The sequence below is a fragment of the Arachis duranensis genome, chromosome 3 (genome assembly GCF_000817695.3).
Source record: "Arachis duranensis cultivar V14167 chromosome 3, aradu.V14167.gnm2.J7QH, whole genome shotgun sequence".
Lineage (NCBI taxonomy): Eukaryota > Viridiplantae > Streptophyta > Magnoliopsida > Fabales > Fabaceae > Arachis > Arachis duranensis.
In genome coordinates this window covers 79,134,109-79,160,648 of record NC_029774.3, presented here as the reverse complement: position 1 = coordinate 79,160,648, position 26,540 = coordinate 79,134,109, and the positions used below count along the sequence as shown (strand labels likewise).

Genomic DNA, 26,540 nt, shown 5'->3' with positions numbered 1-26,540 from the left:
GAAGGTCTAAACCTTGTCTGTGGTATTCTGAGTAGGATTCAATGATTGAATGACTGTGAAGAGCTTCAAACTCCTGAGGGTGGGGCGTTAGTGACAGACGCAAAAGAATCACTAGATTCTATTCCGGCCTGATTGAGAACCGACAGATGGATAGCCATGCCGTGACAGGGTGCGTTGAACATTTCCACTGAGAGGATGGGAGGTAGCCACTGACAACGGTGAAACCCTTGCATACAGCTTGCCATGGAAGGAGCCTTGCGTGCTTGAAGAAGAAGACAGTAGGAAAGCAGAGATTCAGAAGATGGAGCATCTCCAAAACCTCAATCTGTTCCCCATTACTGCAGAACAAGTACTTATTTTATGTTCTTTTACTTTTCACAATCAACTTTGATAATTATTGATATCCTGACTAAGATTTACAAGATAACTATAGTTCGCTTCAAGCCGACAATCTCCGTGGGATCGACCCTTACTCACGTAAGGTATTACTTGGACGACCCAGTGCACTTGCTGGTTAGTTGTGTGGGATTGCAAAGTGTGATTGCAATTTCGTGCACCAATAACATTGTGGAATGTTGGTGGATGGCTCCTGGAAGACCTCTGACGATTGGGTTAAGATCTCTTTCACATGATTCTGAGTTGTTGGAGATGTGTTTTCATGCGAAGAATAACCAAGGAATTGTAGATGTTTACTTTGAACATGGAGTATCCCAACCAGAATTTGATGATAAAGACGAGTGTCCAGACTTGTGTGAGATTTCCCCCAACCCTATTTCCATTCTCACCCTAAACCCAAATACAAGCACCCCCCACACCACCACAAAACAATCTACTATTGATTCAACACCCACAATCCTTATTTCTAACGCAGCCACAAAATCAAAAGTTAAGACTACTTCAATTACCGAACCCCCACCCAATTCATCAGCTAACGCTCCAACAAAGTCAACAACCACCAATGAAGCTAAACTAACTACATCGAAGCCCAACTCATCTAAACTCACCACTGCCAAGCCCATTTCATCCAAGCCTAACTCATCTAAGTACATGGTGCACGAAATTGTGATATACAATGGCGCCAACAACTTGGTACGCACAATTGTAATCTCAACTCGTTTTCCCAACTTCGCACAACTAACTAGCAAGTGCACTGGGTCGTCCAAGTAATAAACCTTACGTGAGTAAGGGTCAATCGCACGGAGATTGTTGGCTTGAAGCAAGCTTTGGTCACCTTGTAAATCTCAGTCAGGCGGATTCAAATGGTTATAGAGTTTTAATAATTAAAAGATAAATAGACGTAAAATAAAGATAGAGATACTTATGTAATTCATTGGTGGAAATTTCAGATAAGTGTATAGAGATGCTTTATCCTTCTTGAATCTCTGCTTTCCTACTACCTTCATCCAATCCTTCATACTCCTTTCTATGGCAAGCTGTATGTAGGGCGTCACCGTTGTCAATGGCTACTTCCCATCCTCTCAGTGAAAAAGGTCCTCTTCAGTTTCCCGCATGGCTAATCAGATGTTGGTTCTCGATCATGTAGGAATAGGATTTACTATCCTTTTGCGTCTGTCACCACGCCCTACAGTCGCGAGTTTGAAGCTCGTCACAGTCATCCCATCCCAGATCCTACTCGGAATACCACAAACAAGGTTTAGACTTTCCGGATCTCAAGAATGCTGCCAATGGATTCTAGCTTATACCACGAAGACTCTGATCTCATAAAATGGAAGACTCTGTTGTCAGGAGAGGCAACCATACGTCGTGGACCAGGAATCCAAGAGATACACACTCTAGCTTTCGCAGGTAGAATGGAAGTGTTTGTCAGGCACGCGTTCATAAGTGAGAATGGTGATGAGTGCACGGATCATCACATTCATCATGTTGAAGTGCGAGTGAACATCTTAGAATAAGAATAAGCATGAATTGAATAGAAGAACAATAGTAATTGCATTAATACTCGAGGAACAACAGAGCTCCACACCCTTAATCTATGGTGTGTAGAAACTCCACCGTTGAAAGTACAAAAGTGATAGAGGTCCAGGCATGGCTGTGAGGCCAGCCCCCAATGTCTAAGATCGCATAAATTGATCAAAAATAGATACCAAGATGAAAATACAATAGTAAAAAGTCCTATTTATACTAGACTAGTTACTAGGTGTACAGAAATGAGAAACTGATGCAGAAATCAACTTCTGGGCTCACTTGGGGTGTTCTTGGGCTGAGCATCGAAGCTTTCATGTGTAGAGGTCTTCCTTGGAGTTGAACGGCAGTTTGTAACTTGTTTCTGGCGTTTGACTCTGCTTTGCAACTTATTTCTGGCGTTTAACGCCAGAATAGGGCAGAAAGCTGGCGTTAAACGCCAGTTTGTGTCGTCTAAACTCGGGCAAAGTATAAACTATTATATATATCTGGAAATCCTTGGATGTCTACTTTCCAACACAGTTGAAAGCGCACCATTTGGACTTTTGTAGCTCCAAAAATTCTATTTCGAGTGCAGGGAGATCAGAATCCAACAGCATCTGCAGTCCTTTGTCAGCCTCTGAATCAGATTTTTGCTCAGGTCCCTTAATTTCAGCCAGAAAATACCTGAAGTCACAGAAAAACACACAAACTCATAGTAAAGTCCAAAAATGTGAATTTTTCTTAAAAACTAATAAAAATATACTAAAAAGTAACTAAATCATACTAAAAACTATGTAAAAACAATGCCAAAAAGAGTATAAATTATCCGCTCATCACAACACCAAACTTAAATTGTTGCTTGTCCCCAAGCAACTGAAAATCAAATAGGATAAAAAGAAGAGAATATACAATGAATCCCACAGTATCAATGAAACTTAGCTCTAATTAGATGAGCGGGGCTTGTAGCTTTTTGCTTCTGAACAGTTTTGGCATCTCACTTTATCATTTGAAATTCATAATGATTGGAATCTATAGGAACTCAGGATTTTGGATAGTGTTATTGATTCTCCTAGTTTAGTGTGTTGATTCTTGAACACAGTTACTTTATGAGTCTTGGTCATGGCCCAAAGCACTTTGTTTTCCAGTATTACCACCGGATACATAAATGCCACAGACACATAACTGGGTGAACCTTTTCAGATTGTGACTCAGCTTTGCTAAAATCCCCAATTAGAGGTGTCCAGAGCTCTTAAGCACACTCTTTTTCCTTTGAATCACGATTTTAACCACTCAGTCTCAAGCTTTTCACTTGGACCTTCATGCCACAAGCACATGGTTAGGGACAGCTTGATTTAGCCACTTAGGCCTAGATTTTATTTCCTTGGGCCCTCATATCCAGTAATGCTCAAAGCCTTGGATCCTTTTTATGCTTGCCTTTTGGTTTAAAGGGCTACTGACTTTTTCTGCTTTGCTTTTTCTTTTTCTTTCTCTTTTTTCGCCATTTTTTTTCGCTACTTTTTTCTTTTTCACTACTTTTTCTTGCTTCAAGAATCAATTTCATGATTTTTCAAATTATCAATAACATTTCTCTTTGTTCATCATTCTTTCAAGAGCCAACAATTTTAACATTCATAAACTTCACTATCAAAAATATGCACTGTTCAAGCATTCATTCAGAAAAAAAAAAGTATTGCCACCACATCAAAATAATTAAACTAATTTCAAGATAAATTTTGAAATCCAAGTACTTCTTGTTCTTTTGTAATTAAGCACATTTTTCATTTAAGAGAGGTGAAGGATTCATGGAATTATTCATAGCTTTAAGACATAGACACTTGACACTAATAATCATGTAATGAAGACACAAACATAGATGACACAATAAGCATAAAAATCGAAAACAGAAAAATAAATAGACAAGGAGATTAAGGAGTGAGTCCACCTTAGTGAGGGTGGTATCTTCCTCTTGAAGAACCAATGGAGCGCCTAAGCTCCTCTATGTCTCTTCCTTTCCTTTGTTGCTCCTCCCTCATAGCTCTTTGATCTTCTCTAATCTCATGGAGAATGATGGAGTGCTCTTAGTGCTCTACCCTTAGTTGGTCCATGTTGTAACTCAAGCCTTCCAAGGAGGTGTTGAGTTGTTTCCAATAGTTGTGTGGAGGAAATTGCATCCCTTGAGGCATCTCAGGGAATTCTTGATGAGGATCTTCCTTATGCTCTTGTTGAGATCCATGAATGGGCTCTCTTGTTTGCTCCATCCTTTTCTTAGTGATGGGCTTGTCCTCCTCAACGAGGATGTCTTCCTCTATGACAATTCTAGCTGAATTGCATAGGGATCACCTTTTTCTTGGCCACAACTTCATAGAGGTGGTCTTGATGGACCTTTGAGATGAATTTTTCCATCTTCCATGACTCAGAGGTGGAAGCTTTTGCCTTCCCTTTCCTCTTTCTAGAGGTTTCTCCGGCCTTAGGTGCCATAAATGGTTATGGAAAAACAAAAAGCAATGCTTTTACCACACCAAACTTAAAAGGTTTGCTCGTCTTCGAGCAAAAGAAGAAAGAAAGAAGGGGAAGAAGAAGAAAATAGAGGAGATGGAGGGAGATAGAGAGAGAGGTGGGGTAGGTGGGGATCCTATGGGTCCACAGATCCTGAGGGGTCAAGGATTTATCATCCCTGCTCCTATTAGGCGTGTAAACGCCCTTACAATGCAATCCTGGCATTTAACGCCAGACTGCTGCTTGTTTCTGGCGTTAAATGCCAGTTTTTATTCCTTTCCTGGCGTTAAACACCAGGATGCAACCTATTTCTGGCATTTAACGCCAGATTGTAGCCTGTTTCTGGTATTTAACGCCAGTCTGGTGCTTGTTTTTGGCATTTAAACACCAGTAAGTCTCTCCTCCAGGGTGTGCTATTTTTAATGCTATTTTTTATTTTTCTTAAATTCTTGCAGTTGTTTTTGTGACTCCACATGATCATCAACCTAAAAAGAAAATACATAGATAAATAAAATTGGGTTGCCTCCCAATAAGTGCTTCTTTAATGTCAATAGCTTGACAGTGAGCTCTCATGGAGCCTCACAGATGTTCAGAGCATTGTTGGGACCTCCCAACACCAAACTTAGAGTTTGAATGTGGGGGTTTAATACCAAACTTAGAGTTTGGTTGTGGCCTTCCAACACCAAACTTAGAGTTTGACTGTGGGGGCTCTGTTTGACTCTGTATTGAGAGAGGCTTTTCATGCTTCCTCTCCATGGTTTCAGAGGGAGATCCTTGAGTTTTAAACACAAGGTAGTCCTCATTCAATTGAAGAATTAACTCTCCTCTGTCCACATCAATCACAGCTTTTGCTGTGGCTAGGAAAGGTCTACCAAGGATGATGGATTCATCCTCATCTTTTCCAGTGTCTAGGATTATGAAATTAGCAGGGATGTAAAGGCCTTCAACCTTCACTAGCACGTCCTCTACCTGTCCATAAGCCTTTTTCATGGATTTGTCTACCATCTCTAATGAGAATTTGGCAGCATGTACCTCAAAGATTTCCTGTTTCTCCATTACAGAGAGTGGCATTAAGTTTATGCCTGACCCCAGGTCATACAGAGCCTTCTCAAAGGTCATGGTGCCTATGATACAGGCAATTAGAAATTTACCAGGATCCTGTTTCTTTTGAGCTAAAGTGTGCTAAACCCAGGTATTCAGTTCATTAATGAGGATTGGAGGCTCATCCTCCCAAGTCTCATTACCAAATAGCTTGGCATTCAGCTTCATGATTGATCCTAAATACTGAGCAACTTGCCCTTCAACAATGTTTTCATCTTCTTCAGAAGATGAATAGTCATCAGAGCTCATGAATGGTAAAAGGAGGCTCAATGGAATCTCTATGGTCTCTAGGTGAGCCTCAGATTCCTTAGATTCCTCAATTAGAAACTCCTTTTTGTCCAGAGGACGTCCCAAGAGGTCTTCCTCACTGGGATTCACGTCCTTTCCACTCTCTCCAGGTTCGGCCATGTTGCTCACAGTTATGGCCTTGCACTCTCTTTTGAGATTCTCTTCTGTATTGCTTGGGAGAGTACTGGGAGGAGTTTCAGTGACTTTTTTACTCAGCTGGCCCACTTGTGCCTCCAAATTTCTAATGGAGGACCTTCTTTCATTCATGAAACTTAGAGTGGCCTTAGATAGATCAGAGACTATGTTTGCTAAGCTAGAGGGGCTCTGCTCAGAATTCTCTGTCTGTTGTTGAGAGAATGATGGAAAAGGCTTGCTATTGCTAAACCTGTTTCTTCCACCATTATTAAAGCCTTGTTGAGGCTTTTGTTGATCCTTCCATGAGAAATTTGGATGATTTCTCCATGAGGGATTATAGGTGTTTCCATAGGCTTCACCCATGTAATTCACCTCTGCCATTACAAGGTTCTCAGGATCATAAGCTTCTTCTGCAGAAGATGCTTCTTTAGTACTGTTGGATGCATTTTGCAACCCATTCAGACTCAGAGAAATCATGTTGACTTGCTGAGTCAACATTTTGTTTTGAGCCTGGTGGACGAAATTGTGATTCATACTTAAATTGTTGTTCGAAATTGATTCCCCAGTAATGGCCCCAAAAACTTGGTGCTCAATACCATGGTCTAAACAAAATTTCACAACTTCGCTCAACTAACCAGCAAGTGTACTAGATCGTCCAAGTAATAAACCTTACGTGAGTAAGGGTCGATCCCACAGAGATTGTTGGTATGAAGCAAGCTATGGTCATCTTGTAAATCTCAGTCAGGCGGATAATAAATGGTTATGAAGTTTTCGAATAATAATAATAAATAAACTGAAAATAAAGATAGAAATGCTTATGTAGATCATCGATGGGAATTTCAGATAGGCGTATGAAGATGCTGTGCTCCTTCTGAATCTCTGCTTTCCTACTTCCTTCATCCAATCCTTCTTACTCCTTTCCATGACAAGCTGTATGTAGGGCATCACCGTTGTCAATGGCTACATCCCATCCTCTAAGTGAAAAAGGTCCAAATACTCTATCACGGCACGGCTAATCATCTGTCGATTCTTGATCATGTCGGAATAGAATCCCTTGATTCTTTTGCGTTTGTCATCACGCCCAACAATCGCAAGTTTGAAGCTCGTCACAATCATTCAATCCCGGAATCCTACTCGGAATACCACAGATAAAGTTTAGACTTTCTGGATTCTCATGAATGCCGCCATCAATTCTAGCTTATACCATGAAGACTCTGATCTTACAGAATGGAAGGCTCGATTGTCAGGCGAGGGCAACCATGCGTCGTGCATCAGGAATCCAAGAGATACACACTCTAGCTTTCGCTTGTAGAACGGAAGTGGTTGTCAGGCACGCGTTCATAGGAACGGATGATGATGAGTGTCACGGATCATCACATCCATCAGGTTGAAGTATGAGTAGTATCTTAGAACAGAAATAAGATTGAATTTAAATAAAAGATAATAGTAATTTCATTAAAACTTCGAGGTACAGCAGAGCTCCACACCCTTAATCTATGGTGTGTAGAAACTCCACCGTTGAAAATACATAAGTGATGAAGGTTCTGGCATGGCTGAATGGCCAGCCCCCAAAACATGATCACAAGATCAAAAATACAATTCAGAATCCAGGATCGGTCAAAAGACACTGAATACAATAGTAAAATATCCTATTTATACTAGACTAGCTACTAGGGTTTACAGAAGTAAGTAATTGATGCAGAAATTCACTTCTGAGGCCCACTTGGTGTGTGCTTGGGCTGAGCTTGAGATTTACACGTGCAGAGGCTTCTTTTGGAGTTGAACGCCAAGTTGTAACGTGTTTCTGGCGTTCAATTCTGGTTCGTGACGTGTTTCTGGCGTTTGACTCCAGAATGCAGCATGGAACTGGCGTTGAGCGCCAGTTTACATCGTCTAATCACGAATAAAGTATGGACTATTATATATTGCTGGAAAGCTCTGGATGTCTAATTTCCAACGCCGTTAAGAGCGCGCCATTTGGAGTTCTATAGCTCTAAAAAATCCATTTCAAGTGCAGGGAGGTCAGAATCCAACAGCATCAGCGGTCCTTTGTCAGCCTCCTTATCAGAGTTTTGCTCAGGTCCCTCAATTTCAGCCAGAAATGACCTGAAATCACAAAAAAACACACAAACTCATAGTAAAGTCCAGAAATGTGAATTTAGCATAAAAACTAATGAAAACATCCCTAAAAGTAGCTAGATTATACTAAAAACTATCTAAAAATAATGCCAAAAAGCATATAAATTATCCGCTCATCACAACACTAAACTTAAATTGTTGCTTGTCCCCAAGCAACTGAAAATCAATTAAGATAAAAAGAAGAGAATATACTATAAATTCCAGATATCAATGAATATTAGTCCTAATTAGATGAGCGGGACTTGTAGCTTTTTGCCTCTGAACAATTTTGGCATCTCACTTTTTCCTTTGAAGTTTAGAATGATTGGCATCTATAGGAACTTAGAATTTTAGATAGTGTTATTAATTCTCCTAGTTAAGTATGTTGATTCTTGAACACAGCTACTTTTATGAGTCTTGGTCGTGGCCCTAAGTACTTTGTTTTCCAGTATTACCACCGAATACATAAATGCCACAGACACATAGCTGGGCGAACCTTTTCAGATTGTGACTCAGCTTTGCTAAAGTCCCCAGTTAGAGGTGTCCAGGGTTCTTAAGCACACTCTTTTTGCTTTGGATCATGACGTTAACCACTCAGTCTCAAGCTTTTCACTTGGACCTGCATGCCACAAGCACATAGTTAGGGACAGCTTGATTTAGCCGCTTAGGCCTAGATTTTATTTCCTTGGGCCCTCCTATCCATTGATGCTCAAAGCCTTGGATCCTTTTTACCCTTGCCTTTTGGTTTTAAGGGCTATTGGCTTTTTCTGCTTGCTTTTTCTTTCTATTTAATTTTTGCCCTTTTTTTTCTCAAGCTTTTGCTTTTTTACTGCTTTTTCTTGCTTCAAGAATCAATTTCATGATTTTTCAGATTATCAATAGCATTTCTCTTTGTTCATCATTCTTTCAAGAGCCAATAATTTTAACATTCATAAACAACAAGATCAAAAATATGCACTGTTCAAGCATTTATTCAGAAAACAAAAAGTATTGTCACCACATCAATATAATTAAACTAATTTCAAGGATAAATTCGAAATTCATGTACTTCTTGTTCTTTTGAATTAGGAATATTTTTCATTCAAGAAAGGTGAAGGATTCATGGAATTATTCATAGCCTTAAGACATAGTTACTAAATACTAATGATCATGTAATAAAGACACAAAACATAAACACACATATAGCATAAAAACCGAAAAATAAAAAAAATAAGAACAAGGAATGAGTCCACCTTAGTGATGGTGGCGCTTTCTTCTTGAAGAACCAATGATGTCCTTGAGTTCTTCTATGTCTCTTCCTTGTCTTTGTTGCTCCTCCCTCATTGCTCTTTGATATTCTCTAATTTCATGGAGAATGATTGAGTGCTCTTGATGTTCCACCCTTAATTGATCCATATTATAACTCAAATCTTCTAGAGAAGTGTTGAGTTGTTCCCAATAGTTGTTGGGAGGAAAGTGCATCCCTTGAGGCATCTCTAAGATTTCTTGGTGATGAGCTTCCTCATGCGTCTCTTTGGATCCATGAGTGGGCTCTCTTGTTTGTTCCATCCTCTTCTTAGTGATGGGCTTATCCTCCTCAATCGGGATGTCTCCTTCTATGATAACTCCAGCTGAGTAACATAGATGGCAAATAAGATGAGGAAAAACTAGCCTTGCCATGGTGGAGGACTTTTCAGCTATTTTGTAGAATTCAAGGGAGATGACTTCATGAACTTCTACTTCCTCTCCAATCATGATGCTATGAATCATGATGGCCCGATCCACAGTAACTTCAGATCGGTTGCTAGTGGGGATGATAGAGCGTTGGATGAACTCCAACCATCCTCTAGCCACAGGCTTGAGGTCCAGTCTTCTTAATTGAACCGGCTTGCCTTTGGAGTCTCTTTTCCATTGAGCTCCTTCCACACATATGTCCATAAGGACTTGGTCCAACCTTTGATTAAAGTTGACCCTTCTAGTGTAGGGGCATGCATCTCCTTGCATTGTAGGCAAGTTGAACGCCAACCTCACATTTTTCGGACTGAAATCTAAGTATTTTCCCCGAACCATTGTAAGATAATTCTTTGGGTTCGGGTTCATACTTTGATCATGGTTCCTAGTGATCCATGCATTGGCATAGAACTCTTCAACCATTAAGATTCCGACTTGTTGAATGGAGTTGGTCAGAACTTCCCAACCTCTTCTTTGGATCTCATGTCGGATCTCCGGTACTCATTTTTCTTGAGCTTGAAAGGGACCTCAGGGATCACTTTCTTCTTGGTCACAACATCATAGAAGTGGTCTTGATGGGCTTTGGAGATGAATCTCTCCATCTTCCATGACTCAGAGGTGGAAGCTTTTGTCTTTCCTTTCCCTTTTCTAAAGGTTTTTCTGGCTTTAGGTGCCATTAATGGTTATGAAAAAACAAAAAAATATGCTTTTACTACACCAAACTTAAAATATTGTTCGCCCTCGAGCAAGAGAAGAAAGAATATATGAAGAAGAAGAAGATATGGAGGAAAGGGAGAGAAGGTTGTGTTTTGGCCAAGGAGGAGAAGAGAGGGTTGTGTTGTGTGAAAATGAAGAAGAATGGAGGGGTATTTATAGTAGAGGGAGAGGGATTAAGGTTCGGCCATATTGGGTAGGTTGGGTGGGAAAGTGATTTTAAATTTTGAAGGTAGGTGGGGTTTATGGGGAAGAGTAAAAGGATGTGAGTGGTGAAGGGAGGTAATTGGAAAGAGAGATTGAGGTGATTGGTGAAGGGTTTTTGGGGAAGAGTGTTTATGGGGAAGAGAGGATGAATGTGAAGAAAAGGAGAGAAAGTGAGTTGAGGTAGGTGGGGATCCTGTGGGGTCCACAGATCCTGGGATGATCCTGTGGGGTCTACAGATCCTGAGGTGTCAAGGATTTACATCCCTGCACTAATTAGGCATGTAAAATGCCTTTGCATACAATTCTGGCATTTAAACGCCGAAGTGATGCTTATTTTGGGCGTTCAACGCCCAATTGCAGCATGTTTCTGGCGTTGAACGCCAGTTCCATGCTTGTTTTTGGCGTTCAGTGCCAGATTTCCTCAGGGTATATTCCTGGCGTTCAAACGCCAGGATGATGCTTGTTTCTGGCATTTAACGTCAGATCCATGCTCTGTTTTGGCGTTGAACGCCAGCCAGATGCTCCTTACTGGCATTTGAACACAAGTCCTTCCTCCCAACACCAAACTTAGAGTTTGGATGTGGGGGCTTTGTTTGACTCTGTATTGAGAGAAGCTTTTCATGCTTCCTCTCCATGGTTGCAGAAGAAGATCCTTGAGCTTTAAACACAAGGTAGTCCCCATTTAATTGAAGGACTAGTTCTCCTCTGTCAACATCAATCACAGCTCCTGCTGTGGCTAGGAAAGGTCTTCCAAGGATGATGCATTCATCCTCCTCCTTCCTACTGTCTAAGATTATGAAATCAGTAAGGATGTAAAGGCCTTCAACCTTTACCAACACGTCCTCTACCAATCCATAAGCTTGTCTTACTGACTTATCTGCCATTTGTAATGAAAATATGGCAGGCTGTACCTCAATGATCCCCAGCTTCTCCATTATAGAGAGTGGCATAAGATTTATGCCTGACCCCAGGTCACACAGAGCTTTTTCAAAAATCATGGTTCCTATGGTGCAGGGTATTACAAATTTACCAAGATCTTGTTTCTTTTGAGGTAAAGTTTGTTGAACCCATGTATCTAGTTCACCAATGAGCAAGGGAGGTTCACCTTCCCAAGTCTCATTACCAAATAACTTGGCATTCAGATTCATGATAGCTCCTAGATATTGAGCAACTTGCTCTCCAGTTACATCTTCATCCTCTTCAGAGGAAGAATAGTCTTCAGAGCTCATGAATGGCAGAAGGAGGTTTGATATTGCTGAGCCTATTTCTTCCACCATTATTAAAGCCTTGTTGAGGCTTTTGTTGATTCTTCCATGAGAAATTTGGATGATTTCTCCATGATGAATTATAGGTGTTTCCATAAGGTTCACCCATATAATTTACCTTTGCTATTGCAGGGTTCTCAGAATCATAAGCTTCTTCTTCAGAAGATGCCTCTTTAGTACTGTTGGATGCATTTTGCCATCCATTCAGACTTTGAGAAATCATGTTGACTTGCTGACTCAACATTTTGTTCTGAGCCAATACGGCATTCAGAGCATCAATTTCAAGAACTCCCTTCCTTTGAGGCGTCCCATTATTCACGGAATTCCTCTCAGAAGTGTACATGAACTGGTTATTTGCAATCATGTCAATAAGTTCTTGAGCCTCTGCAGGCGTTTTCTTTAAGTGAATGGATCCACCTGCAGAATGGTCCAGTGACATCTTAGAAAACTCAGACAGACCATAATAGAATATATCTATTATGGTCCATTCTGAAAACATGTCAGAAGGACACTTTTTGGTCATCTGCTTGTATCTTTCCCAAGCTTCATAGAAGGATTCACCATCTTTTTGCTTGAAGGTCTGAACATCAACTCTAAGCTTGCTCAGCTTTTGAGGAGGAAAGAACTTAACCAAGAAGGCCGTGACCAGCTTATCCCAAGAGTCCAGGCTATCCTTAGGTTGTGAGTCCAACCATGTTCTAGCTCTGTCTCTTACAGCAAAAAGGAAAAAGCATGAGCCTGTAGACTTCAGGATCTACTCCATTAGTCTTAACAGTCTCACAGATCTGTAAGAACTCAGTTAAAAACTAGTAGGGATCTTCTGATGGAAGTCCATGAAACTTGCAGTTTTGTTGCATTAAAGCAACTAGTTGAGGTTTTAGCTCAAAAATGTTTGCTCCAATAGCAGGAATTAAGATGCTTCTTCCATCAAACTTGGAAGTAGGTGTAGTATAATCACTAAGCATCCTCCTTGCATTATTGTTGTTGGGTTCGGCTGCCATATCTTTTTCTTGTTCAAAATTTTCAGTAAGGTTGTCTCTGGATTGTTGTAATTTAGCTTCTCTCAGTTTTCTCTTCAGAGTCCTTTCAGGTTCAGGATCAGCTTCAACAAGAATGTCTTTTTCCTTATTCCTGCTCATATGAGAAAGAAGAGAACAGAAAAGGAAGAGGAATCCTCTATGTCATAGTATAGAGATTCTTTTATGTTAGTAGAAGAAGAAAGGGAATAAGAGTGAAGAAGAATGAATAATCCAAACACAAGGGTGAGGATAGGGGCAGAGATTGGAGATGAAGAGAAGTGTTAGTAAATGAATAAATAAATAAAATAAGATGAGAGAGATAAGTTTTTAAAAATAATTTTGAAAAGGAGTTAATGATTTTCGAAAATTAAGATAAGAAATAAATTAAAATTAAAATTTAAAACAATTAGTTAATTAAAAAGATTTTTTTGAGAAAGAGGGAGGTATTTTCGAAAATTAGAGAGAGAGAGAAAATTTGTTAGGTGGTTTTGAAAAAGATAAGAAATAAACAAAAAGTCAAATAGTTAGTTGAAAAAGATTTGAAAGTCAAATTTGAAAAGATAAGAAGATAAGAAGATATTTTGAAATCAAATTTTTTTTTGAAAAAGATAAAATTTTGAAAAAGATATGATAAAAAGATATGATTAAAAAGATATGGTTGGAAAAGATTTAATTTTTAAAATTAAAATTAATTACTTGACTAACAAGAAACTAAAAGATATGATTCTAGAATTTAAAGATTGAACCTTTCTTAACAAGAAAGTAACAAACTTCAAATTTTTGAATCAATCATATTAATAATTTTCAAAAATAAAGATAAAACTAAGAAAAATATTTTTGAAAAATATTTTAAAGGATTTTCGTAAAATAATAAGAAAAATGAAAAAGATTTAATTTTTGAAAAAGTTTTGAAAAGATAAGATTTTTTTTAAAATTTGAAAATTTGACTTGACTTACAAGAAAAAACTAATTTTAAAATTTTTTGACTAAGTCAACCCAAATTTTCGAAATTTTGAGAAAAAAAAGGAAAAGATATATTTTTTATTTTTGAATTTTTAATGATGAGAGAGAAAACACAAATATGACCCAAAACATGAGAATTTTGGATCAAAACCACTGATGCATGCAAGAACACCAAGAACACTTTGAAGATCATGATGAACATCAAGAACATATTTTTGAAAAATTTTTTATGCAAAGAAAACATGCAAGACACCAAACTTAGAAATCTTTCATGTTTTGACACTATGAATGCAAAAATGCACATGAAAAACATCATACAACATAAAACAAGAAAATTTTAAGATCAAACAAGAAGACATACCAAGAACAACTTGAAGATCATGAAGAACACTATGAATGCATGAATTTTCGAAAAATGCAAGAACAAGATGAATATGCAATTGACACCAAACTTAAAACATGACACAAGACTCAAACAAGAATCATAAAATATTTTTGATTTTATGATTTTATTAAATTTTTTTTTGGATTTTATTTTATATTTTTCAAAAAACATATAGAAAAAAGGAAGTAATGAATTCAAAGTCCTCAATCAAAATACCAGGAATCATACCAGGTTAGTCTAAAGCTTGATGGCCAGCCAAGCTTCAGCATACCATTTTGAAACTCTAGAATTCATTCTTAAAAACTCTGAAGGATTTTTCAAAAACAAAGGGAAGATTTTGAAAAATATTTTTGAAAACTTTTTGAAAAGAAAATAAAAAAAGAAATTACCTAATCTGAGCAACAAGATGAACCGTTAGTTGTCCAAACTCGAATAATCCCCAACAACGGAGCCAAAAACTTGGTGCACAAAATTGTGATACACAATAGCGCCAACAACTTGGTACGCACAATTGTAATCTCAACTCGTTTTCACAACTTCACACAACTAACCAGCAAGTGCACCGGGTCATTTCTGAGCAACAAGATGAACCGTCAGTTGTCCAATATGGCATTCAGAGCATCAATTTCAAGAACTCCCTTCCTCTGAGGTGTCCCATCACTCACAGGATTCCTTTCAGAAGTGTACATGAACTGGTTATTTGCAACCATGTCAATGAGTTCCTGAGCTTCTGCAGGCATTTTCTTTAGGTGACTAAATCCACCTACAGAATGGTCCAATGACATCTTAGATAATTCAGACAGACCATCATAGAATATATCTAGGATGGTCCATTTTGAAAGCATGTCAGAAGGACACTTTTTGGTCAATTGCTTGTATCTCTCCCAAGCTTCATAGAGGGATTCACCTTCTTTCTGTCTGAAGGTTTAAACATCCACTCTAAGCTTGCTAAGCTTTTGAGGAGGAAAGAACTTGGCTAAGAAAGCCGTGACCAGCTTATCCCAAGAGTTTAGGCTATCTTTAGGTTGAGAGTCCAACCATACTCTAGCTCTGTCTCTTACAGCAAAAGGGAAAAGCATAAGCCTGTAGACCTCGGGATCAACCCCATTGGTCTTAACAGTATCACAGATCTGCAAGAATTCAGTTAAGAACTGAAAAGGATCTTCTGATGGAAGTCCATAAAACTTGCAAACTGTTGCATCAGAGAAACTAATTGAGGCTTTAGCTCAAAATTGTTTGCTCCAATGGCAGGGATTGAGATGCTTCTTCCATGTAAGTTAGAATTTGGTGCAGTAAAGTCACCAATCATCTTCCTTGCACCTCCACCATTGTTATTGGGTTTGGATTATGAGTAGAAGAAAAATGTTAGTAGATAAATAAATAAATAGAAGGGGATGAGAGAGAGAGAGAGAGAGAATTCGAATATTAAAAGAGGAGAGAGGAGAAATATTTTTATTTTTTATTTTATTTATGATGTAGTTTTGAAAATTAGGAGAAGAAATAGAATAAAATTAAAATTTAAAATAATTAGTTAATTAAAAAGAATTTTGAAAAAGGGTTGGTGATTTTCGAAAATAAGAGAGAGAAAAGTAGTTAGGTGGTTTTGAAAAAGATAAGAAATAGTAAAACAAACAAAAAGTCAATTAGTTAGTTGAAAAAGATTTGAAAATCAATTTGAAAAAGATAGGAAGTTAGAAAAGATTTTTGAAATCAAATTTTTGAAAAAGATATTATTTGAAAAATATATGTTTAAAAGGATATGATTGAAATTTATTTTGAAAAAAGATTTGAAAAGGAAATTAGAAAGATTTGATTTTTAAAATTAAAATTGATTACTTGACTAACAAGAAACTAAAAGATATGATTCTAGAATTTAAAGATTGAACCTTTCTTAACAAGAAAGTAACAAACTTCAAATTTTTTAATCAATCACATTAATTGTTAGTAAAGTTTTCGAAAATTATGAAATAAAATTAAGAAAAAGATTTTGACATCACTTTTTAAAATTTTCGAAAATAATAATAAAAAATAAAAAAGATTTGATTTTTGAAAAAAAATTGAAAAGATAAGATTTTTAAAATTGAAATCTTGACTTGACTAACAAAAAACAACTTATTAAAAAAATTGACTTAGTCAACCCAAAATTTCAAAAATTTATGAGAGAAAAAAACACAAATATGACCCAAAACATGAAAATCTTGGATCAAAACCAATGATGCATGCAAGAACACTATGAATGTCAAGATGAACACCAAGAACACTTTGAAGATCATGATGAATACCAAGAACTTATTTTTGAAAAATTTTCAAGAAAAGAAAAACATGCAAGACACCAAACTTAGAGATTTTTCATGTTTAGACACTAATAATTCTAAAATGCATATGAAAAAATAACAAAAGACACAAAATAATAAAATATAAAGATCAAACAAGAAGACTTACCAAGAACAACTTGAAGATCATGAAGAACACATGCATGAATTTTTGAAAACTTTTAGAAAATTAAAAATATGCAATTGACACCAAACTTAAAATTTGACTCAAGACTCAAACAAGAAACACAAAATATTTTTGGTTTTAATGATTTTATTAATTTTTTGGATTTTTTCGAAAATTACATTTTGGAAAACGAAAACAAAGAAAAATTTTGAAAGATTTTGAAAACTTTTTGAAAATAAAATAAAACAAGAAGAAAATTGCCTAATCTGAGCAACAAGATGAACCGTCAGTTGTCCAAACTCGAATAATCCCCGGCAACGGAGCCAAAAACTTGGTACACAAAATTGTGATACACAATGGCGCCAACAACTTGGTACGCACAATTGTAATCTCAACTCGTTTTCACAACTTCACACAACTAACCAGCAAGTGCACTGGGTCGTCTAAGTAATAAACCTTACGTGAGTAAGGGTCGATACCACAGAGATTGTCAGCTTGAAGCAAGCTATGGTCACCTTGTAAATCTCAGTCAGGCGGATTGAAATGGTTATAGAGTTTTAATAATTAAAAGATAAATAGACGTAAAATAAAGATAGAGATACTTATGTAATTCATTGGTGGGAATTTCAGATAAGTATATAGAGATACTTTATCTCTCTTGAATCTCTGCTTTCCTATTGCCTTCATCAATCCTTCATACTCCTTTCTATGGCAAGCTGTATGTAGGGCGTCACCGTTGTCAATGGTTACTTTTCATCCTCTCATTGAAAAAGGTCCTCTACGGTTTTCCGCATGGCTAATCAGCTGTTGGTTCTCGATCGTGTAGGAATAAGATTTACTATCTTTTTGCGTCTGTCACCACGCCCTACAGTCACAAGTTTGAAGCTCGTCACAGTCATCCTATCCCAGATCCTACTCGGAATACCACAAACAAGGTTTAGACTTTCCAGATATCAAGAATGATACCAATGGATTCTAGCTTATACCACGAAGACTCTGATCTCACGGAATGGAAGGCTCTGTTGTCAAGAGAGGCAACGATGCGTCATGGACCAGGAATCCAAGAGATACACTATCTAGCTTTCACAGGTAGAACGGAAGTGTTTGTCAGGCACGCGTTCATAAGTGAGAATGGTGATGAGTGTCACGGATCATCACATTCATCATGTTAAAGTGTGAGTGAACATCTTATAATAAGAATAAGCATGAATTGAATAGAAGAACAATAGTAATTGCATTAATACTCGAGGAACAGCAGAGCTCCACACCCTTAATCTATGGTGTGTAGAAACTCCACCGTTGAAAGTACATAAGTGATAGAGGTCTAGGCATGGCCGTGAGGCCAGCCTCCAATGTCTAAGATCGCATAAATTGATCAAAGATAGATACCAAGATGAAAGTACAATAGTAAAAAGTCCTATTTATACTAGACTAGTTACTAGGGGTACAGAAATGAGTAAATGATGCAGAAATCCACTTCCGGGCCCACTTGGTGTGTGCTTGGGCTGAGCATTGAAGCTTTCACGTGTAGAGGTCTTCCTTGGAGTTGAACGCCAGTTTGTAACTTGTTTCTGGCGTTTGACTCTGCTTTGCAACTTGTTTCTGGCATTTAACGCCAGAATAGGGCAGAAAGCTGGCGTTAAACGCCAGTTTGCGTCATCTAAACCTGGCAAAGTATGGACTATTATATATTGATGGAAAGCCCTGGATGGCTACTTTCCAACTCAGTTGAGAGCGCACCATGTGGACTTCTGTAGCTCCAAAAATTCCATTTCGAGTGCAGGGAGGTCAGAATCCAGCAGCATCTGTAGTCCTTTGTCAGCCTCTGAATCAGATTTTTGCTCCGGTCCCTCAATTTCAGCTAGAAAATACCTGAAATCACAGAAAAACACACAAACTCATAGTAAAGTCCAAAAATGTGAATTTTGTTTAAAAACTAATAAAAATATACTAAAAACTATGTAAAAATAATGCCAAAAAGCGTATAAATTATCCGTTCATCAGTACACCACTACTAATCTCACTACATCCAAGCCCAACCAATCTAAGCCCACCACTATGAAGCCCACTATCTCCAAGCCTAACTTATGCAAACCCACCACTTTCAAGCAAACCCAACCAAAGTTCCAGTCATCTAAGCCCGCAACTAAAAAAGTCACACCAAATTCTAACAAGCCAAAAACTGCCAAAGCAACTACTGTTAAATCCACTCCCCCTATGACCAGATCAGCTAGTAGATCAACACCTAAAGTTCAACAAAATGAACATAGCAATGAGGACGACAGTAGCAGTAGTAGTGATTCATATGACAATTGTTCATACACTGGGTCAAGCTGTCCGACTCGGGATATTCTACAGACAAAGCGACCGACCTCTTCAGGTCAGGACAATCTAACCTCCTCTCAAAGAGCTCGGCCAAGTCATCAGGAAAGCCCAAAGAAAGGCCCAAATGGAGGACCACGTACCAAAGCCCAAGGCAGTCCAAGCCTACAGAGAGAAGGACGGCTCCCTTGAAAGATAATATGACCTCGCTTGAAGATAAGATAAAGATAAGATAAGATAACTAACTTATCTTATCTAAGAAGGTCATTCTACGCCATTATAAATACACTGGAGCACCCAGGTATAACTCATACTCTGATTCTACTAAACACCTACTCAATACCCTTGCTAACTTAAGCATCGAAGTCCCTTGCAGGTACCACCATCCACCGGTGATGAGGGATCAGCAGCGTTGCCAGTTCAACAAGTTAGACACAACAGCTCCAGCCACCACACGCAAGCCGGACCCGTCATCCCCGACCAATACAGAAGATCTCGTCCGAGATCGACCCACAGTTTCAGGTAACCCTCAGAACAATAATGCAGAAGACTCTCTTTTTTCATTTCACAACACATATGCATTGACTTTTATTTGAGCTTTACTTTGAGGCATTTCGTCCCCTTTTTTATTTCTTTCTTTTTCTTCTTTTTCTTTCTTTTTTCTATATTTTTTTTCATATTGTTTTTTTTTTCTTTTTCTTTTCTTTTTCTCATTTTTTTTATATACAAGAGCATCAATGCATAAGGTTTTACATTTGATCAATACATGAGTATGTACCAATTCCCAATATTTACACTAATAATACAAAACTACCTGATGACAAGTCATCATATACCCTTTTTTCAAACTAATTTCACTTGTTTCACTAGTCTTTATGCACTTTCTTGCATCCTAAGTAAGTAATTTGGAATGAAAATGCATAACTTCTTTAAATCAAACAACCACCATGTAATTGTTGCTAAATCATGAGGTTTGGGCTAAAATAAATTGATTTTTGATGATTTATAAACCTTGTGAATTTAGTGATACTTTGATTGGTTGCTTTGATTTCTTGTAGATGAAGAAAAGAAGAAAAGAAGAAAAACGTGGCTTAAGAAGTGTGGCCAAGGGAAGAAAATGGTGTGGTGAAAGAAGGAGAAGTGTGGCGCAACATTGAAGGAGGAAGCAACACTGCTCTCCACAAGAGCACACTGCTCTCCAAGAGAGCAGCATAATAAACCAAGCCTCCAAAATATCACTGCCCTGCCCACAATAAGAGCGGAGCACAATTCTATGCCAAGGACCAAAGGAAGAAAAACTCTGCCCTGCCCTCCTCAAGAGCAATATCGGGCTCCATGCAAGAAAAATTCAAAGGAAATTGTCTCCTAGTGCTACCCATGGGTTTCGAACCCAAGACAAGAGGGGAAGGAAGTAGCGCTCAAAAACAAGAAATTGGCTTGTTTTCAACCTTCAAGGATCGAACACAGCACCTTGAGGAAGCAAGGAATTAGGCGCTACTTTGGTGCCAAGAAACCAAGGAAGAAATGCAACAATCTCCCTCCATCAAGTTTCGAACCAGGGACCCTTGGGAAACTTTGTTGCGCTGCCCACAAGGAGAGCAGAGCAGCGTTCCTTAGCATGGCACGAGCAGCAACTCTTGGCGCAGCACAAATTGGCACGGCCAGCAGCAAGCACGCACACACAATGCCCTGCTCTCCGCAAGGGCAGGGCAGCATCCTAATGCTACACACTCAGCACGCACGCAATATGCATCCTCATGCTAGACTTCACTGCTCTGCTCTCCACAAGAGCAGAGCAGCCTCTTGGAGCCAAATTCCTCATGGGCTGAAAATTGGATTAAAAATCCAATTTAATTCATTTCTTCACCAAATCAAAAGCCCATCCAAATTCCAAAATCCAAGAATAGAAAGTGTATAAATAGGAGATAGTTTGATGTAATTAGGATCTTTCTTTTGATTTTTGAATTCTTACATTTGGAGACTTCATTTTCTTTGAGAGCTTTGAACTGAGATCTGAGAGAATTGGGAAGGAGAATTGATCTCTCTTCTTCCTTGTTCTTGCTTGAGCATTTTTACTTTTCTTGTTTGAGTCTTGGGTGTGAAGAATTGAGGAATTTCTGTCTCAATCTCCATTTAAGATCTCTTGGATTTTTCCTACTTTATAATTGAGCTAAATTTCATTTCCTCACAGCTGCAATCTTTAATTTCTTGTTAATTGCTTTGTGAACTTGGATCTGGGAAGGCAATTGAGGTCTAGACTTTGCTATCTAGTGTCTGGAGTCCTGAGATCCACTTTTCCTTTTGGTTCTTCTGATGAACAACTGCTGCAATTTGAATTTCCATTTGCTGTTTGAGATCTAGTCAATTTCAATTCATCTCTTGTTTAGTTAATTGTTGCAATTTAATTTCCCTTGCTTAAATTATGAATTCCCATTCCTCAAATCCCCTTTTCCATTCAAGCAATTTATATTTCTTGCACTTTAAGTTACTACAATTTACATTTCTTGCACTTTAAGTTTCAGTCATTTAATTTCTTATTCATTAAGATTCAGCATCTTTTACTTTCCTGCTCTTTAATTTACTGCAATTTTTCCCTCTCCCTTTATTCTCTTTAATTTCTGCAATTTATCCCTCTCCCTTTACATTTTCTGCTATTTACTTAATGTTGGATACAAAATCACTCAACTAATACTTGATTCGCTTGACTAAATCAACCACTGAACTAAAATTGCTCAATCCTTCAATCCCTTTGGGATCGACCTCACTCCCGTGAGTTTTATTACTTGATGCGACCCGGTACACTTGCCGGTGAGTTTTGTGTTGGATCGTTTTCCACACATCAAGTTTTTGGCGCCGTTGCCGGGGATTGAAATAGATTGACAATGATTAAGTGAAGTGGAGATCTAGATCAAGCACTTTTTCTTTTTCTTTAATTTTTGACTAACACACTAACTGTTTGAAAATTTGCCTCTATCAACTCACTGACTGTTTGAGAGTTAGTCTCAACTAACTGCACTCAATTCTCAAGAGTGCCGCTGATTGTTCCTTGTGATTGTTTGCATGCCACAGGAAAGAATAGAAGTCGGAGGAAAGACTATCATTGGAAAAGAAGTCTCTGCAGAAGAAGAATATCATGCCATGAAGCAACCACTCATTACACTAATCAAGAACAATTGTTCCTATGACGGAAATCCATTGAAGGATCCTCAACAGCACATATCCACTTTTCTGAGGACTTGTGGTGCTGTCAAAACCGATGGTTTAGATCATGACACTTATAAGATCTTGTTGTTCCCCTTCTCACTAAGGGGTGAAGCTGCACAATGGTTCAAAACCTTTCCCCAAGGAAGTATTACTAGTTGGGACGATTTGGTTACCAAATTTCTGGCCAAATTCTCCTCATCCCAACAGATCATCAAGCTGAAAGAGGGGGAACATCCATTCACACAAGGAGAAGAAGAACCACTTTTCAAGGCATGGGAAAGATACAAGAAAGCAACTGACAAAGTGGGTTTCCGAGCTTTCTATGAAGGATTAACCCCAGAAATAAGAAAAGCAGTGGACTACTTCTCAGATAGCCTACTCAAAGCAACAACAACTACCCAAGGAACTGCAAATTTCAATGACAAAGGAGTCAACAACCAACACTCATTCGAGAAACCACAGAATGCAATTTCAGAAAAAGAAGTGATGAATCTTGAAGGAGTGAATGCATCCATGAACCTGAACAAACAAATGCACCATCAAACACAGTAACACATGGAGCTGAGAGATAGAAAAGTCGATTGCCTGCAGTCTGCTGCAGTGAATGCACAATTTCCACCATGGAGGCCCCATTCTTATCTGAGAATGGGGGAGTCTCAACATCAAGAACAAAGAAGTTTCAACCAGGGCAAATCCATGACCACAAACAACCAACATCACTCATCCACTAATGCCAATCAAAGCCAATACTCACAAAACATACACTTCCAGACTCATTCTAACTGGAGAAGGACCGAGCACCAAATTCACGGACCAAGGGACTTCAATTACAACAATCCCAACTTCACAACCCAGCAAAAACACCATTATGCTAACAATAACCACTACACACCACCACAACACACACCCTTCCAACCTTTAACATCCCACAACCAACCAATCTCACAAGACTCTCAGAGGATCACTAACTTGGAGATCTTAATAGAGAGAATGATGAAGCACCAAGATGAGATAACAAAGAACCAGAAAACTTCAATCAGAAGAATTGAGAGGCAGATAGAACAACTGGCTAAGCACTTTACAGAAATGGGTGAGAAGAGGGCAAATACCTCCCCCAGAGCCACTGAAGACAAACCAACTAACAATGACAATGCTGCAAAGAGGGAAGGATGGAAAAAGAACATAGAGGAAAGTAAGAAAACCTTGGACAAAGAAAGTACTAGCCAAGAAAAACACAACAAGAAAGTCTTACAAGGAGAGACAGAGGATAGAATTAAAGAAGATCAGAAAATCCCTACTGAGAAATTTTCACTAGGGGATAAAGTAATGATAAACATTCAAACCATGAAGGTGTCTCCACAGCTGACTGATCACTATACTGTAACTAAGATCCTTCCACAGGAACTCATAGAGGTCATCAAAGAGGAAATCGGAAGGAAGTTCACGGTAAAGAAAGACAAGCTAAGGCACTGTGATCTTTAATTTTCATGATCAGCAGAATGGAGGATGTCAAGCTAATGACAATAAAGAAGCGCTTGTTGGGAGGCAACCTAACCTGAGGTAGTTTTCTTTTCATAGCTTTTTCAATAAAATGCTGAATAATTAGTATATATTGCAAGAAGCTAAGTTTAGTGTTACACACCAAAACATTTTAAGGGAGAATGAAGGATTCTAAGTTTGGTGTTCCACCAAAATCTCATTTAAAAGCACATTCTCACTTCCTGCACAATACTAGCTCCAAGCAATCAGACAGATTATTCAACTACTTAACTACTTTCTAGTTTTAATTCCATAATCTTTAGCAAGGACACAAGGTTTCACACATGGTTAACTTGTTACATCAGAGGCAGTGGCAAGTAATTAAGTTTGGTGTTATCACACCAAAATAAATCCAAGAGTCACACTCAATTTATGCATACTAACCATGCACTTAAGGGCTTGAGAAGCAAGCAACTTTGAGAATTATGCAGGATATGAGTCAATAATTGAAGATATTGTGCATCTTAACTCAAAGAGAACACAACAGAAGGAAGAATCAAAGGGCTGCAACTTCAAAGGTTGTATCTAAACTTAATCCTTGTTGTTGTAAAATGTTTTAATTCAGGAATTCTTGTATGTCTTGCTAAAGTGTTCATCTAGTTGCAAGTGAAGTTGTTTGATTAAGTATGATAATCTGCATAATGCTTGTCATTCATCACTTAGCTTTAAATTTTGTTTTGTTTTCCATTTGCTTGAATAAAAGAGAAACATTTGAATTATAAAGTAAATATCCAATGTTGCATAAGTTAGAATGGAAGTTAATGGTGGTATATGTGTTTGATTAAATGCATAACTCATGAAATAATTGCTGCATAATGTCATTTTCATTGAAGTGTGAGCTAGCTTGCTGTCATAAAGGTTCCTATCAGTAAAGAAAAAAAATATCCCTTGAGAACAAAATAAAATAGAAAGAAAAGGAAGAAGAAAAAGCCAATGTGGCAAGAAAAACAAAGAATAAAGGCTGGACACCAATAGCTTTCATAGAAGAATAAGCTTGTTAAGCAAAATGAGAAAAGAAAATAAAGAGTAAACCTTATAACAGCAAGTTTAGTAAGCCTTTGAGGAAAAATGTATATTATGTAATAGCAAAAAATAATTGAGTTATCATTGTCTGCATAAAAACTCCATGAATCAAGTGCTGCTATATGCCGAATAAGGATATGTTTGCTCTTCTTGTTCATTTCATTTTCTCTTAGTTTTGATGCTTGCTTGGGGACAAGCAAGATTTAAGTTTGGTGTTGTGATGACAAGTCATCATATACCCTTTTTTCAAACTAATTTTACTTGTTTCACTAGTCTTTATGCACTTTCTTACATCCTAAGTAAGTAATTTGGAATGAAAATGCATAACTTCTTTAAATCAAACAACCACCATGTAATTGATGCTAAATCATGAGGTTTGGGCTAAAATAAATTGATTTTTGATGATTTATAAACCTTGTGAATTTAGTGATACTTTGATTGGTTGCTTTGATTTCTTGTAGATGAAGAAAAGAAGAAAAGAAGAAAAACGTGGCTTAAGAAGTGTGGCCAAGGGAAGAAAATGGTGTGGTGAAAGAAGGAGAAGTGTGGCGCAACATTGAAGGAGGAAGCAACACTGCTCTCCACAAGAGCACACTGCTCTCCAAGAGAGCAGCATAATAAACCAAGCCTCCAAAATATCACTGCCTTGCCCACAATAAGAGCGGAGCACAATTCTATGCCAAGGACCAAAGGAAGAAAAACTCTGCCCTGCCCTCCTCAAGAGCAATATCGGGCTCCATGCAAGAAAAATTCAAAGGAAATTGTCTCCTAGTGCTACCCATGGGTTTCGAACCAAAGACAAGAGGGGAAGGAAGTAGCGCTCAAAAACAAGGAAAACAAGCCAAAAATTGGCTTGTTTTCAGCCTTCAAGGATCGAACACAACACCTTGAGAAAGCAAGGAATTAGGCGCTACTTTGGTGCCAAGAAACCAAGGAAGAAATGCAACAATCTCCCTCCATCAAGTTTCGAACCAGGGACCCTTGGAAAACTTTGCTGCGCTGCCCACAAGGAGAGCAGAGCAGCGTTCCTTAGCATGGCACGAGCAGCAACTCTTGGCGCAGCACAAATTGGCACGGCCAGCAGCAAGCACGCACGCACAATGCCCTGCTCTCCGCAAGGGCAGGGCAGCATCCTGATGCTACACACTCAGCACGCACGCAATATGCATCCTCATGCTAGACTTCACTGCTCTGCTCTCCACAAGAGCAGAGCAGCCTCCTGGAGCCAAATTCCTCATGGGCTGAAAATTAGATTAAAAATCCAATTTAATTCATTTCTTCACCAAATCAAAAGCCCATCCAAATTCCAAAATCCAAGAATAGAAAGTGTATAAATAGGATATAGTTTGATGTAATTAGGACCTTTCTTTTGATTTTTGAATTCTTACATTTGGAGACTTCATTTTCTTTGAGAGCTTTGAATTGAGATCTGAGAGAATTGGGAAGGAGAATTAATCTCTCTTCTTCATTGTTCTTGCTTGAGCATTTTTACTTTTCTTGTTTGAGTCTTGGGTGTGAAAAATTGAGGAATTTCTGTCTCAATCTCCATTTAAGATCTCTTGGATTTTTCCTACTTTATAATTGAGCTAAATTTCATTTCTTCACTGCTGCAATCTTTAATTTCTTGTTAATTGTTTTGTGAACTTGGATCTGGGAAGGCAATTGAGGTCTAGACTTTGCTATCTAGTCTCTGGAGTCCTGAGATCC

At 38.2% G+C, this 26,540-nt stretch overlaps 2 non-coding genes across 2 annotated transcripts; both read left to right on the top strand.

Moving 5' to 3' along the window:
• The first annotated feature begins 12,436 nt into the window (after nt 1–12,436).
• LOC127746073 (small nucleolar RNA R71) lies at nt 12,437–12,540 on the top strand. The gene has a single exon (XR_008007693.1). It is a non-coding gene; the product is annotated as a small nucleolar RNA R71 (small nucleolar RNA).
• Nucleotides 12,541–15,145: 2,605 nt separating this feature from the next.
• LOC127746403 (small nucleolar RNA R71) lies at nt 15,146–15,253 on the top strand. The gene has a single exon (XR_008008023.1). It is a non-coding gene; the product is annotated as a small nucleolar RNA R71 (small nucleolar RNA).
• Nucleotides 15,254–26,540: the final 11,287 nt, after the last annotated feature.